Raw genomic sequence first — 15599 nt, 5'->3', positions numbered from 1 at the left:
TTTGGTTGTTACTTTTTGTTTTTTTTTAATTTCTTTAAAAGATATATTTTATTTTTTTTTTAAATTTTTCTTTCTCAAGTTGAAATTTTCTATCCTAGGTAGTTTTATCACACTACTCGAATATTTTAAGAACAAGATTAGCCTTCCTTATAGACCTGCTTGGCCTTCTAGCCCTGCTAAATTTTAATTGTAGATCCTTAGACAAGCTGCCTAACTAATTTGAGTCTCACTTTTCTCATTTGTGAGGTAGAAAGAGTGATTTTTATAGGCTATTAAAAAAATAAATCTTGTAAAGTACCCCATATAATGCTTGCTGGTATAGCCTCCAGTTTATAATAATTTCCCTTTCTCTGGAAATTAATCACAAAATACAGGTGTGAGTACCTACAAACAAGTGGCTAAAGCATAGCATTCTGCCCCTCTAACCTTGACTGACTGACCCACAGGTGAAGACCTGACCCCAAGTGGGCCTCTTATGAAAAGTCTTATGGTGACATCACTTCAGCTTCCTTACCATAGGGAGACAGACATGAACCCCTATTTCTGAGGTTAGAGGTGACCCCCACCCTTTTTTTCCTGAGTCTCGGATTCTGTGAGATACCTGAATATTCTTCCAATATGTTAGCACCACTTACTTTTTTCCCTTAAGCTAGCCAGAGCCAGTTTCTATTATGTGCAACCAAAAAACATTAACCAAAGCAGTCAAGCACAGATCCCAGCAAGTAATCCCTGGATACTTGGCACTCGTTAGCTCCTCATTTCCTCTACCGTACCAATCCGCATCCAAAATGGGAACACTCTTTGATTTATTTTAAGGAATGTTAAAAATATAACTGAACCAAAGCCTCTATTGTCTAACAAAGCCAAGTAAATCACAGATACCCAAAACTATGAACAAACAGTGCCCTATTTAAAAGCTTTCTGTCACTCAGAATCTAGAGTAGAGGTTTAAACTCAGCTTTGCTGAATGCTGACTCACGTTCCATTTCAAAGGAGGCTTACTCAGTGATTGCTTTGAAATCAAAACCAGAACAATGTCCCTATGGTTGGTGTTATTCTTCAGTGAGTCAGTTATCTATTATTATAACTTCTTTTTTTTAATCTGACAATTAAACTGAACGGAATCAGGAAATGTTCTCTATATTTAAAAGAGTAATACATCTGAATAATAAAAAGTGTATATATAAACCTGGAAAATATTTATAAAACTCCAAAAGAAAAGGAGACTTTGATCAAAGCATTCTGCCTCTAGTCTTCTGTTTACATACTAGTAAACAGCTCTGCCATATCTCCAAAGACTCTGCTAACAAGAAGCAGAAAGCCAATGTGTTCTGAATCCACAGGCTCCTTACTTGTAGGCATCACTATCAGCATCACAGTAAGTGGATGTTATCCCTATATATGAGAGCCCACAGTTGTGACTGCTGGGCTCTTTTTTTAAGCCAGGCAAAACTAAAACTGTTCTCTGAATTTAACTGATAAACACATTTTTAGCACACCCAGTCCCCCATAATCCACAGGCTACTTGCTCACCAATCATTGGTATATATAAGTAGAAGGGAAAGAGCAGGTAGAATTTTCTTTGATCTGGTTTTTTCTTACCCCACCTTCCCAAGCATTCATTCTCAACAAGTTGCTCCCCCTTAAATTGTCCCCATTCCTGGAGTCACTATGTATTGAACTTTTCCTATGGAGTACTTATATAATTAAATAATGTTTTAATTGTTATTTATAATTAATAATTTGTGTTTTTATTTATGTCTGCCTCCTCCTAAGCAGAGAGACCACATCTGTTTTGTTTGTTATATCAATGCATTTCATAGTGGCTAGCCTGTAGTGAGGACTTAGTGTATAATTGAGTTAATAAATAATTGGATCAATCAATAAAACAATTATTGCACCTGCAATGTAATTAACCAACTAATTCCCAGCTAATAGATTCTGACTACCGCTTTAAAGGATTTAGCTAAAGTTGCTGTGTTCCTGAATGAGATCCTGTAAGAAAATTAACACTCATAAAACAGTAAAACCTACTTTCTATATAAATCAGTAAAATTTCTGAAAACTCTAAAATGAACTCTGCATTTCCAGTGATACTCAAATGACTAAATCACATTGATTGAAATGTGCTACCCAAATTTAGAAGATCCTCTAAATATAAGTAGGGAAGAACATATGGGAAATTATATGTGAAATCATTTCATATGGTGCTGAGAGGGGGCTAGCTACAAGAGTAAACAGCATCTGCTTGAGAGGGCTATAGAATAGCATTAAACCTACTGGTCCATCAGTTTGGAGTTGGAACACATAGGGAGCAACAACGTTTAGAGGACAGACTGAGTGCATAAAGTTTTGTGATCAAGAGTAGAAGATTCAGAGGGCCCAGTGGAAGTTATGTGTAAAGAGAGGAGAGGTGCTTAAGATTGGGTCAGATCAGGGAATGTCCAGAGCAGTGTGTGAGTCCTGGTGATGACGATGCCAAGAATATCTGACAGTATTTTTCAATTCATTTCTGACTCTGAATTGTGATACAAATTGGCCTTGTTGTGAGAAATACACAGAAATCAAGAAACAAACTTATTCAAAAGGTAGGAAAATTTGACTCAGTCCTGGCAAACATTCGGTTCTCAGAAGTCTGGTAGCTGATTTAAAAAGAAAAAAAAAATGAAGCCACAGAATGTACAAATTGCTGACTTCAACACAGCTCAGATACTGAGATAGATAGTAGAAGATTTCTTGTGACAAGATATATATGTAATGAATTTTGAGTTTTGTCCCTTTTATTGAGGTACTTTTTTCTGAAATTGTTACAACCACTAAACAGCACTACATTTTTTGAAACATTTTTCCTATAATATTTTTTGGTTTTTTGCCTGATTAGCTGCCAAATGTAAATGTTTAATTCAACTCTACAAAAATGTTTAACACTTAGTGATTCAATTAGTAAGTTTATACTTATTGTCTCAGTGAGCTATTCATTAAAATTCATTATATGTTATAATTTTATAGGCAAACTAATATGTTTTTATGATTCTTGGCTTTTTATAGATAAAAATAAGCAACAATACATGTTTTTCTTATAATTTTCTCTTTTTTTTCTCATAAAGCAGGAAAAAACTTCTATACTCTGTGTCAGTTGGTTGTAGTTATAGAAAATGCAGTAAACTAGGTAGAAATATCAAATAAGATTTTTATAAAACTGGTCTGTGTGGTTCCAAGCAATCCAGATAAATAACCAGCTACGGTCATTGAAGAGTAAGATGTATTCACTTCTATGTGAATGAATTCAAAGTGCAACAGTGATTCTACTTAATATAAATCCTTTGATATACTAGCATTTCCGCACAGGAAGAATACTTGTGTTCAGAACTATGTGTTTTATGCCTATTCCGTAGAATTTTAGATGCATATTCTCAATTATACATATTAAATAGTCCACAGAGAAACCTAAACTTCTGTAAAACTCATAATGCAGTGTTATTTAGACCCTAACCTCAAATGTAACAAGGATGGTACCCTCATTATTTTTTTATTCCCTCTTTCTATGTGATCTCAACTGATTCCATGGCTTTAAATAGTCTCCATATGCTAAAGACCACCACATTTGTAGCTCCAGCCCATTTAAGTCCAGAGTCCTAGATTCAGCTGCCTACTTGATATTTCCACTTAGATGTGGTACTTAACATATCAAAAACAGTATTCTTCATCCTCACTCCACCTCTGCCACCCAAATTCTTTTCTCATGTGTGTCTTTTCTAATATTCCTCATCTCAGTGAATGTCAGCATCATCCCTCCCTGCTTCCCCTCCGCATTCCCTACACCAAACTCAGTCCTGTCAGCTCTACTCAAAATATATCCTGAATCCGTCTATCTTTTTCCATTCATTCTGACCACTACCTACCAAACCAGTCTTTATGATCTCTAGCCTAGACTTTTGAAATGGCCTTCTAAAAGAGTACTTGCTTCCATTCTTGCCCCCAAGTATTCTGTATTATAGCCAATGATCTCCTAAAACCTAAATTTATTGAATCATTGTAAATGTAATGTCTTTATGGTAAAATGTATTCATTGTCTCATTCTGATTCCAGGAACATATACAATATAGTAGGAATAGATGTAAGCCATTTGTTGTGATGTATGTCACTGAGGCAGGGATGCTAACAGAATCAAGTCTGCAGATGATAAAAGTTCAACTGAGTTGAAGAAAGGGAGAAAGTAAATGAATAGTTAAGAGACATGCAGACCTCCATTGATATGTATGCAACCTCTTGGGAGTCAGCTGGCTTCTTTTTCTTCCCCTTTTCTTCTGTATGACTTAAAGTTTGACCTGCCTGCTTCTTTCTCCTCTACTGTTAGTTACTCTCAAACTAAAGTCTCTCTCCTTGAAAGTTTACTTGGGAACAGAATTCAGTGTTATAAATATCCACACTCTCGTTCAGTTTTGATTAAGAGTTCCATTTGTGATGGTGAGAAATCTGGGAGTAAAAAAAGGACTTCTTCCTGTTGTCTTTTCCTCTCTGGCCCCTTTACCTTTTGGTGAATCTTTTCATACAGAATTGCATATACTGCAAAAGAATATGCAGCTTCAGGCTATTCTTGACATTCTCTGACTGAGTTGGAGTGTCAAGCAAATAGGAGCTCGGTACAGGGTAGTTAAGGAAAAGCCCAGCAGGGCATGAAAGCCCAACATGTAATTAGCCTCACTGGCCATGAAAAGTTTACTCTTGTCTCTTCTTCTCCCTGCTGTGTGACATCACCAATTCTGTCATCATGGCAAACACTGACCAAGAAATACCAGATAGGAAGCTTAAGTAAAATGGGAATGGGGTCAAGAGGGAGGGAAAATTGAAAAATCCAATAAATCTTAAATAAGAGCAGCAGGAAAGGAAAGGGCCATTTTATTGCCTAAAACCACCTGGCTTAGGTAACAGTTCCAACATGTCCTTTTTTGAATAGCTGTTCTAATTATTGTATATTCAGCTGATTAATAGGAGTACTTGAGAGGTGGACTGTGTCAGGTAGCCTCAGGCAATCCTGCTTCAACAAGCTGTCAGGGAGCCATGCCATGCTTCTTTATGACATAAGTGAATTTGATAGGCTCACCAGCAGAACATGGGATCACAAGGCTGGAACCATTCCATTTCCATGAAATAATTTAAGTAAGCCAATACAAGGGGAAGGGGTGGGAATAAAGGTCTGAGATGGTCTTTAGTTTTACATTTTGTGCTAGAGGTATTTTTACATACCTTTAAAGAATAGAGGGTGCCTGTATCTTAGTACACTTAATAAGAAAGAAAAATTATACTGTAATTGGGTATCGTCATTGTCAATCATTTGGCAATGTTACCTGATAAAACTTTCTGAGATGATGGAAACTCTCTATATGCACGGCCCAGCTTGCTTGCTCCTAGCTACATGTGGTTACTGAACACTTGAAATGTGGCTAGTGTGACAGAGGACACTAATTAATTTTATTTTATTTAAATTTATATGGTTACATGTGACTAGTGGCTACTCTTGGAAAATGCAAATATAGAGATTCCCTTGCCAGAGGGGAAGCAGTAACCAAGTTATTTCTCCTCATCACACAAACACAGTTACGTTTGTTTCCTTCCACCCCTCTTAAGATTGGTGTGTAGAGTAGGCATGTCATGAGTACAAATGCATGTGAAACACTTCAAGAAAAAAAGAAAGCTGAGAACCCAGTGCTGTTGATATATTATTTAATTGCATAATGCGTAAAGATTAAAGGAGACCATACTGGAAAACTTTCTAGTGTATGATTCTTAGAGCTGGGAACACTTCTAGTTTAGTGCCACCAAGAAAGGATTTCTCTGATCTTCAGCCAAAATTATCCTAAAAATAGAAACTCGTCTATTTAAATTTGAATTTCTGCCTTGGTTTGTTTTTGAGAGTTGCCTGGAGAATCAATATGACCATAGTTTTAAAGATTAAGCAGAAAATGAGTAACTGCATATAAGGATTCAGACTTCCAAAATGGACTTTGGGGAATGGAAAATAATGTCTAATTATTATGCCTTTGAAATTATTTTACTTACGCCACCGCCCCCCCCAGTAATTGAATTTGTTGAGAAGTAGCTTTTCATTTAAAAAAATTACTGAGCTTGCATTATACCATGTATTGTGCTAGTCATATTACAACCAGTGAGTGCCTTTAACAGTTCTGTGAGGTAGATACCTCCTGTTAAAGAAGAGGAAAGCAATGCTTACAGAGGCTAATTAACTTACCAATGATCACTGCCGGTTCCATACCAGGTCGGCCTGATGCCTACGCTTTTCACAAGGGCAGGTATTGCCTTTTGCAAGTAATATTCACCTACTTTTTTAAATTTAGCCACGCATTCTGTTTGGATTCACTTTTGTAATATATCTCCCACCAAAGGATGCTAATGATCTTTCTCAGCACAAGCTCCAGCAACAAGATTATGCTGAGTGGTATATCACCAAAGCTGCACTAAGCCCTCTGGCTTGTGAGGCATCAGACCATTTTGTATGCTGGTGGGACAAAACTGTGGGAAAATCATTTCTCTTCTATGCCAAATTTCATTTAATTGCTATTGTTTACCTAGTGGGAAAAGACTTATGTTCCACAGCTCAAGAAAATCAATCCTACTTCAATACAGTGACTTAACCTGGAGTTACATTAGCTTAATGAAAAAAAGGCCTGGCTGAAATATAAAATCAAGAAATCAACTATAATTTAGCTAATATAATGTAACAATAAAAATTCTTCCAGAAGATTAATCTTCCCCAAAGCTCTAATCAATTCTTAAAATCATCAGTCCAAATCAGTAAGTCAATGGCATAATAAGCACTATAATCTTAACACTTTCAAAGAAGAAAATTGAAAGAGTGAATAAAGTAATTTCGTTCTGTCCTAAATTTTATTCAAAGAACATAACACAAAACCTGAAACTACCAGCTTCTTTCCTCAAATTTTACCTATTCATTGAAACTGATACAGCTCATCCATGATATCAACATGAGAAACCACATCACATATTATTTGGAAATACATAAATGAGTATTGTTCCCATTGCAAAACTTAGAGATTTGCGTTCCTCCCTTTCATAACTTACCATAGTTCATCCAGCATGGAGTCAGCCTCCCTGGTTCAAGTCTCAAGGCTGTCATTTACCAGCTTAACATATAAGATCTCCAGTGCCTCAGTTTCCTCAGTTTCAGAAAGACGACAATAGAATGTAATTCATAAGATTGTTTGAGTGCTAATACATAAAAAGCAATTAAAACCGTGTCTGGCCCGTAGTTAAGAGTTTATGTCCTGTATTCATAAAGAAACAGTGGCTGTTTACATCATCCTTACTTTTAAATTTGTCACTATTTTTGTTAATATTTTTAGGATTGATGATATATTATTTTTTGGCTTTTAAAAATATGTTTGGGCTGAGTGCAGTGGCTCACGCCTGTAATCCCAGCACTTTGGGAGGCCGAGGCCAGTAGACCATGAGGTCAAGAGATTGAGACCATCCTGGCCAACATGGTGAAAACCCGGCTCTACTAAAAATACAAAACTTAGCTGGGCGTGGTGGTGGGCACCTGTAATCCCAGCTACTCGGGAGGCTGAGGCAGGAGAATCACTTGAATCCGGCAGGCGGAGGGTGCAGTGAGCCGAGATTGCGCCTCTGCATTCCAGCCTGGCAACAGAGCGAGAATCCATCTCAAAATATATATATATGTTTGTTATATTGATTCATTTGTTCTGATTGACAGTTTTCTGTTAAACTATGTCTTACTTTATTTGAAGAATGTTTATGATCTATCATCTTCCAGCGAGATGTTCTGTTAGCTTCTAAGTAAGAAGCTTAGAATTCTGCAAAACATTTTCAGAGAGGGTGCATAAAAATAATGCTTTATTGCATGACCTTTTTTTTTGGTTTGTTTGTTTTTGTTTTTGTTTTTTTTTTTTTTTTTTTTTGGTGGCAGCAAATATGTTGAGAATCCTAAGATGCTCTTTCCTTCAGTGGTTATCTAAAAAGTGTTAAACTGTGAGCATCTGCCTGGCATGCAACCTTCATGTTTTACTGTTGTGATTATCCCAGGCAGCAGATCCCAGGTATGTTTACCTCCAACAGACTTAGTCCCTTAATTTCTTCCCCGTCCTCCTTTTCCTTCTTCCCCAGTCTCCTGAATTCCTGTCTGCTATGAAGAGTGGTGACAAATACTAATCTGAACTAGACCACAGTCATATGAAGTCAGATTGAGGACTTGGCCTTGTATCAAACCTAAAGTGGAGGGGAAGGGTGGAAACTGCTGTCTTGTAAATAGCCACCCAGGGCGTAAGCCCTGAAAACATGTAAATATCACTATGTCCCTTATGCGTTATTTCTCAATTTTGTCATGCTACCTTTGCCAGCTAGTTTAACTGAGTATGATTTACAGTTATTTTATTGAACATTTTTTGACAATTTGAGTACAGTTCTGGATGTAATATTAAATCCTCTTCTGGCTCAGCAGATTGCAAAATTGCACGTTCTGTCTACACATCAAATCCTAGGTCTGGAGGGGAATTGCAGACTTTACCTAGTCCAGCACATCCAGAAAATACTGCATTTGAGCTTTTCCATAGCAGATGGTATTTCACCCTATCCTAAATGACATCCAAACAAGAAGATTGATGATATGATTAAAGACTGTGAAGAAAGGTTAAAATTAAGCTTGGCTTCTATTTCTTTTAAATTCATAAAATTTTTTATTCTTCAAGGATCTCTAGCCAATTCCAATGGCTGAGCCAATAAGTTTAATCATACCTTTATGACTGAAGAGGAAACTAAATATGGTAAATAAATGTTAACAATTTAGTTCTAAATTGTTTGTGTCAACTTTATATATCAGGTTTGAGATTGATCAGTTTTTTAATCTATCTGGAATCTGGTGTTGAAAAGTCCCAGAAATAAAAGCTATTCTAAAGAAGTTTCAGAAAATCAACTCAATTCTTGTAACCTTCACACCCGAAGACTGAGTAATTTATAAAGAAAAAGGTTTAGTAGACTCACAGTTCCACATGCCTGGGGAGGCCTCACAATGATGGCAGAAGACAAAGGAAGAGCAACAGGACTTCTCACATGGCAGTGGGCAGTAGAGTGTGTGCAGGGGAACTCCCCTTTATAAACCCATCAGATCTCAAGAGATTTATTTATTCACTATCACAAGAACAGCACAGGAAAGACTTCCCACAGGGTCCCTCCCACAACATGTGGGAATTATGGGAGCTACAATTCAAGATGAGATTTGAGTGGGGACACAACCAAACCATATCACTCTTTTATAGATATTTTGCTATGACCAGAAACCAAAGCTTTGCCTACATGAGTTTACATTATAATTACATTACATTATAATATTTTTCTAAGAATTCCGAGAAAAAAGTGTAAATGGTTCAAGGAAGGAAAATTTGCTTTTTGTCAAACTCCCATTTGTTGAATATGATATATTTAGCAATAAAATGAATATTTGGCTCAGAACAATACATTCTAATCAGCTTTCCATTGAACATGCCATCATCACAGTTTCTATAATTATTTAGAATTCTTTATTCAGCTATAATTGACAAAGGAAAGATAGATTGCCTTAAAATACTAGATACATGGCATTTAAAAGTTGTTTTAAAATAAGTTCCCCTTGATTTTAATGTAAGCTTTGGTTAGGTTAAATAAAATGTTTTCAAACTCAGAGTTCCCCTCTGTAATCAGCATCTAAGATCTGATGTTACATTTATTATTACTAAGGAGTTTCTTCAACAATTCATTTTTTATGATTTCTCCACCTTAAAGGCTTATGATATGTTATGAATTTCATAACATTATGAGATCTCTGCTTCTGGGACAGAAGGATAGATTGATCCTATTTCCCTACTCCATGGCAGGTAGGTGGAGCAATGCCACGAGCACTGTGGGGCTGCAGGCAGAGTGATGTGTATCATGCCAAGCCAAACCATTTATTTACTGCTGCCAGACCCTCCAACCCAGAGCTCTCCCTCTGGGTGACAGTGGAAGAGGCCTTTTGTTGAGATTGTGGAGACACAAGATCAAAACAGCATCACTGAGTTACCACATGAAGTACAGTTACCTTAGAGGGTCTCCTATATCTACAAATGGTTGTAATTGAAAAATCAACCCTTTTTGGGGTAAGTCACCGAGAACTGGGAGTTTTCTATTATTGTAGCATAACCTGATCTGTCTTATAACTAGAAAAGATAAAGCAAACCTCAGGAGAACATCTGGCCTCTTTACATTACCATTCCTTCAGAATCTCTAGAGACCCACCTAAATGTTGTTGTTCCAAAGATCACATCAACCTCAACAACAATGATTATTTGTTCAATCTAATGTTTATATGCACTACACAAGATCGCCTGGGATGCAAAGATGATCAGGATACAATCCTTTGCCTTCAGGTTAATATAAAAGTATTTTCCAAGGTTATGTTGAGTCATTTTCTGTTGGGAAATTTTACTGAAAACTTTTTCCCTTTTTAAAAAATTTCTTAATATGAAAATGGTGTGCACACGTATACACACACATACATTAAGAGTGTATGTTATATTGTTGTTATACATTCAGTCTGTATGAATGTTATAAACATACGTGAGTATATACATTTGAAGGGGTAAGGGAGAGAGAAAGATACAAGGTGCTACATACCTCAGTTTGTCTTTTGATAAATTCCAAAATCCAGACATAATAAATTTATAATCAGTGTAATTGTAACCTACCTACAACATCTTACACAGAACAAAATATCGTTTCCAGATAATAGGGAAATCACATAACTCATTTCCAGCCAGTTTGTAACTGGTATTTTTTTTCTTTTTTTCAGAGTTGTTTGAAAGAAATTGGTGCAAGAAAAAATAGTTTTGCTATTACGTTATATTTACACTTAGTAGCAGTGTTTTATGCTAAATCAAATGCACGTCTTATTGAATTAAAGCCAAATAACTGCTTTTCAACCACACCTTAGCACCTTAGCTTGCCTCTGGCCTGGGTATGCTACTGAGTGTTGACAAGCCCGTCCTTCATACTTCAGATAAATGAAAACACTAATTTATGGAAAAGGCATGTGTGACATCTGGGCTTAGCTTTTCTTCATTTAGTTTGATAATCCAGTTTTTAAAATTGTCAGTAATAAAAGGGTCATTATTAATGTTTCTATTCTATTTTTCATGCTAAAGGTTTTGTTGTTGTTAACCTGTATTATCTCATTCATCCCTACACACCTCCTTCAGTGGCTAATGGTGTTATTATGGTATGTATTAGGAAAGTAAGACTGATTTAACTTCCCTGAGGCACACAGATATCGAGTGAACAAACTACCATCCCAACTCAAGTCCTTGCTTCCATCACATTTTTTAGCATCACAATTTTTAATATAAAAAAAATCATTTGGCTGGGCATGGTGGCTCACACCTGTAATCCCAGCAGTTTAGGAGGCCGAGGTGGGTGGATCACGTGAGGTCAGGAGTTCGAGACCAGCCTAACGTGGTGAAACCCCGTTTCTACTAAAAATACAAAATATTAGCTGAGTGTGGTGGCATGTGCCTGTAATCCCAGCTATTCAGGAGGCTAAGGCAGGAGAATCACTTGAACCTGGGAGGGAGGTGGAGGTTGCAGTGAGCCAAGATCGCACCATTGCACTCTGGCTTGGGCACAAGAGTGAAACTCTGTCTAAAGAAAAAAAAATCATTTTACTAATATTCCCCTCTCTAAAGTACTTCTTTTTAAATCACAACATTTCAAAACTCCAGATTCCCTTTGGAATTGCTAAATAACCTCTTAACAGAGTTTCTGGAAGTGTAGACTATGGATTACCTGCATCAGAATTACTTGCTTGGGTGATTATTAAACATGCAGATTCCTGGTTCTCTGCCTAAACTTTTCGAATCAGAATCTCCTAAAGAAGCTTCAGAAATTTTTATTTTAATTTATTTTCCAGATGATTCTAAACACATAAACATTATTCCCAGACAACTAAAGAAATATCTCTGTCATCACAGATGTGACTGACTTCATTGAAAGTGTACTTCAACAAGTCCCTTTAAGTTTGGCCACTTCATGTATGTCAAGAATCTGAACAGTGAATTAACTTTAGCTAATAGTAGGAGCCAAGAAGGTGCAATGGTAACTGAAGAGAAAAGGGTAATAAGAAAATTTTTTCTTAGTTTGAAGTGTAATTTGAAGAGACACTCAACATAAATATACTAGTGGATTAATTTTAAAATATGATGTTGAAGAAGTGGAGAGTAGAATGGTGGTTACCAGAGGCTGGGAAGAGGAGTGGATGAGGAAGATGTTGATCAAAAGGTATAAAATTTCAATTAGAGAGGAGGCGTAAGCTTTAGTGATCTATTGCACAGAATAGTGACTGTGATAAATAATAGGCACTGTATATTTCAAAATTACTGAAGGAGTAGGATTTAAATGTTTTCGTTACAAAAAAATGATAAGTATGTGAAATGATGGATTCAGTAATGAGCTTGATTTAGTCATTCCACAATGTAAGCATGTATGAAAATATAGCATTGAACCCCATATATAGTTCTTACTTATCAATGAAAAATAAGATGAAAAACAGGGTGACTACAGTCGATAATAATTTATTGTATATTTTAAAATAACTAAAAGATTGGAATTAGAATGTTCCTACCACAAATGATAAATGCTTGAGGTGACGCATACCCCAATTACCCGGATGTGATTGTTACACGTAGTGTGTCTCTATCAAAACATCCCATGTAACCCACAAATATACACATCTATTCTGTACCCATAATAATTAATTAAAAATACAAAACTTAAAAATATCTATGTAAAAAAGTAAAAAAGTCAAAAACTAAAAAATTAAAAACTAAAACTAAGGATGAGAAAAAATATGATTTTATAGAAAAAGTCATCCAAATAAAATGTCTATAGTTTAAAAATAAATAAAATACAATATTCAATGCTGGCTTTAGGAAACATAAAAAACAAAATTTGTAAACTAGGAAGCCTATGATAAGGAATAATTTGAATATAAAAAGGAAAATGAAGCAGGTTCCTGGTGGAGAAGTGAGGCGGGGGTTGTCTGTCACTGTGCAGAGGTAAGGAAAGAGGCATGGAAGGGAATAGCCTTTGAAAACAAAATAGCCTTTGCACACATTCTTTTAACCCAAGGTTAAGTAATAATATCCTGTTTTCCAGTTTAAAATTTGAGTCACAGAGAAGTTCCATGAATTGTCAAAGGTCAGTCAGTTAGTCAATGGCAGAACTAACCATATTCCAGTGACTCCAAATCGGCTGCTCTTTCCACCTAATTATATTGCATTTTCTTTTGTTTTAAGCCTTCCAACTAGTTCTCAGCCCTTCTGAGGATTTCATATCTGCCCAAGTCAATTTGGATTAATGTAGCAAGGCCTTGGGAAACCACATTCATATTTTTGTGCCTTTCTTAGTATGTTGTTTTCCTTCAGAATAATTACAAACTTCTGTGTTTTAATTACAATGACTTTTAGGATGCCGCAGATTTCTTCCAATCAGTTGGCTTTTGTATTTTCTTCCTGTACCTTTTCAGCACAAGACTTCTAAACTGTCTTATACCCGAGTGGGAGTGTTCCTTAGGCAGAAACCCTAACGGATAGAGCCTGTCTCCATGGCGCGATGGAGGATCACTGAAATAGGCTCTACTGAATATTAGGTGTAAATGCTTTCAGGTAGCCCTTCTTGGTTGACTTAAACTATAAAGCAGTATTTCTTTCAAGCCATTTGGAGACAATTTACAGGCAAAAAAACAATGTGGTCTACATAAAAGCCATAACTCTGATTTCCATGTGTCATGTGCATGTTGCACAACTCCACAGATTATTCATAGAAACAAATTAGGAAAAGGAAGCAACTCCGCAATATGTTTTGATGAAAGAATCACTGAGCATCTCTTACTTGGCTGATGGTTAGTATCTATGTTTGTTTATAAAACCTATGCAAATGTAATGAAATGGCTCCTTCTATGATGTTCAAGGAAATAGATGATTGTATTATTACGACAGTTGTGGCTTTTCCATAAATAACTTAAAGGCCAGATTTCTCTCCCCATTAAGAATCACTTCCCTATGCAATTTAGTTCATATTTGTTTCTGAGGCATCACTATTACCACTCATCTGAGATACATAGATTCCCCCTCTCTTCCTTGGTGTGGTTCTGCCACATCTTCAAAGGCTTCTGTGGAGCCGGAGATGGTCAAGGAGGTGGTGACTGAGCATGGGATAAGCTTCACTATCATTGACAGTTCTGCCATTACGCTCTTTACTGCCACCTCACAAGGTTATAAACATGTAGCTGACTATTCTTGTTTTCTTTTTTTTTTTTTTTCCTGCTTCAGGTTTATTTGTACAAATAGCACAGGAAGACACCAGCCCCATGCAGACGGCAGCCCAGGGGGGTCGCACCAGTCCTTCTGTCCTCACGTTGACAGACGGAGATCTCTACTCTGAAGCCTTTGTAGGGCCCTGGGCACCTTTAGGAGCCTGAACTGGAACTGAAGCTGGAGTTGCAGCCTGGGCCTTGGTTTGATCCTTGGCCTTTGGCCTGCACAGCCTGAGCCCCTTGGCAATGTGGGCATGAGCACGCTTCCCAAGCTTGGGGTGGGCAGTGTAGGCAAGTTGATCGAGCTTGCAGCTGACACCCTTTGGGATCTTGGGCTTAACCTCAAGGGCTTTACAAGGGCCTTGATAGCCTCAGCACGTGCACTCATGGCCTTGGCATTGTTAGCCTGCATCTTCTTTAGGCCTTTCTTGTGCTTCTTGGCAAAGTGTATGCTCCTCAGGAACTTGGGGTCCACTCCTTTTAGAGATTAGTGATTGGGGTTTCTTTGTGATTGGAGTTTCTTGATGCCATTTCTGTGCCATTTTCAGGACTGGTTGTGTGTGGTGTGGTTCTTGGACTTGGCGATGTTTGCACCATAAGCCACGGCTCCCATAGCTGACTATTCTTATGCATGAGACAAAACCAAAGAGAATTATGATATATCGTGGGAAAAAAAGTTGACCATCCACTTAATATTTCTGTAATCAAAAAGAAAAATCTCCAAAGTTAAGGCTTCATAAGCAGAGTCCTGTCCACCCCAGTTCCTAACCTTGTTTCCTGTCCCCAGTTCTACTTTTCTTTCCAAGATATAATGCCCTTTTTTATTCCTCCACTCTTTGAAATCAACACCTACTTATTGGGAAATTTCACTCTTTATCCACAAAAGTTATCACCACAGGACACATCCTGTTAGCATTATTTTCGAAACTCTAAGCTTCTTCTTGGAACTATTAAGAATAAGAGGCCAGTTTGGTGGCTCATACCTATAATCTCAGCACTTTGGGAGGCTGAAGAAGGAAGATCTCTTGAGCTCAGGAGTTTGAGACCATCCTGGGCAATATAGTGAGACCCTGTCTCTACAAAAAATAAAAAATTATCTGGGTGTAGTGGTGCATGCCTGTGGTCCCAGTTACCTAGGAGGCTGAGGCGGGTGGATCACTTGAGCCCAGGAGTTTGAGGCTGCAGTGAGCTATGATGGCACAAATGCACTCCAGCCTGACCAACA

At 37.1% G+C, this 15599-nt stretch overlaps 1 pseudogene; it reads right to left on the bottom strand.

Moving 5' to 3' along the window:
* Nucleotides 1-14493: 14493 nt before the first annotated feature.
* LOC101130324 (large ribosomal subunit protein eL29-like) lies at nucleotides 14494-14987 on the bottom strand (annotated as a pseudogene).
* Between the last annotated feature and the right edge of the window lie 612 nt (nucleotides 14988-15599).

This window comes from Gorilla gorilla, chromosome 10 (genome assembly GCF_029281585.2).
Source record: "Gorilla gorilla gorilla isolate KB3781 chromosome 10, NHGRI_mGorGor1-v2.1_pri, whole genome shotgun sequence".
NCBI lineage: Eukaryota > Metazoa > Chordata > Mammalia > Primates > Hominidae > Gorilla > Gorilla gorilla.
The sequence above is the reverse complement of the archived record's forward strand: the minus strand, read 5'-3'. Positions and strand labels throughout refer to the sequence as shown.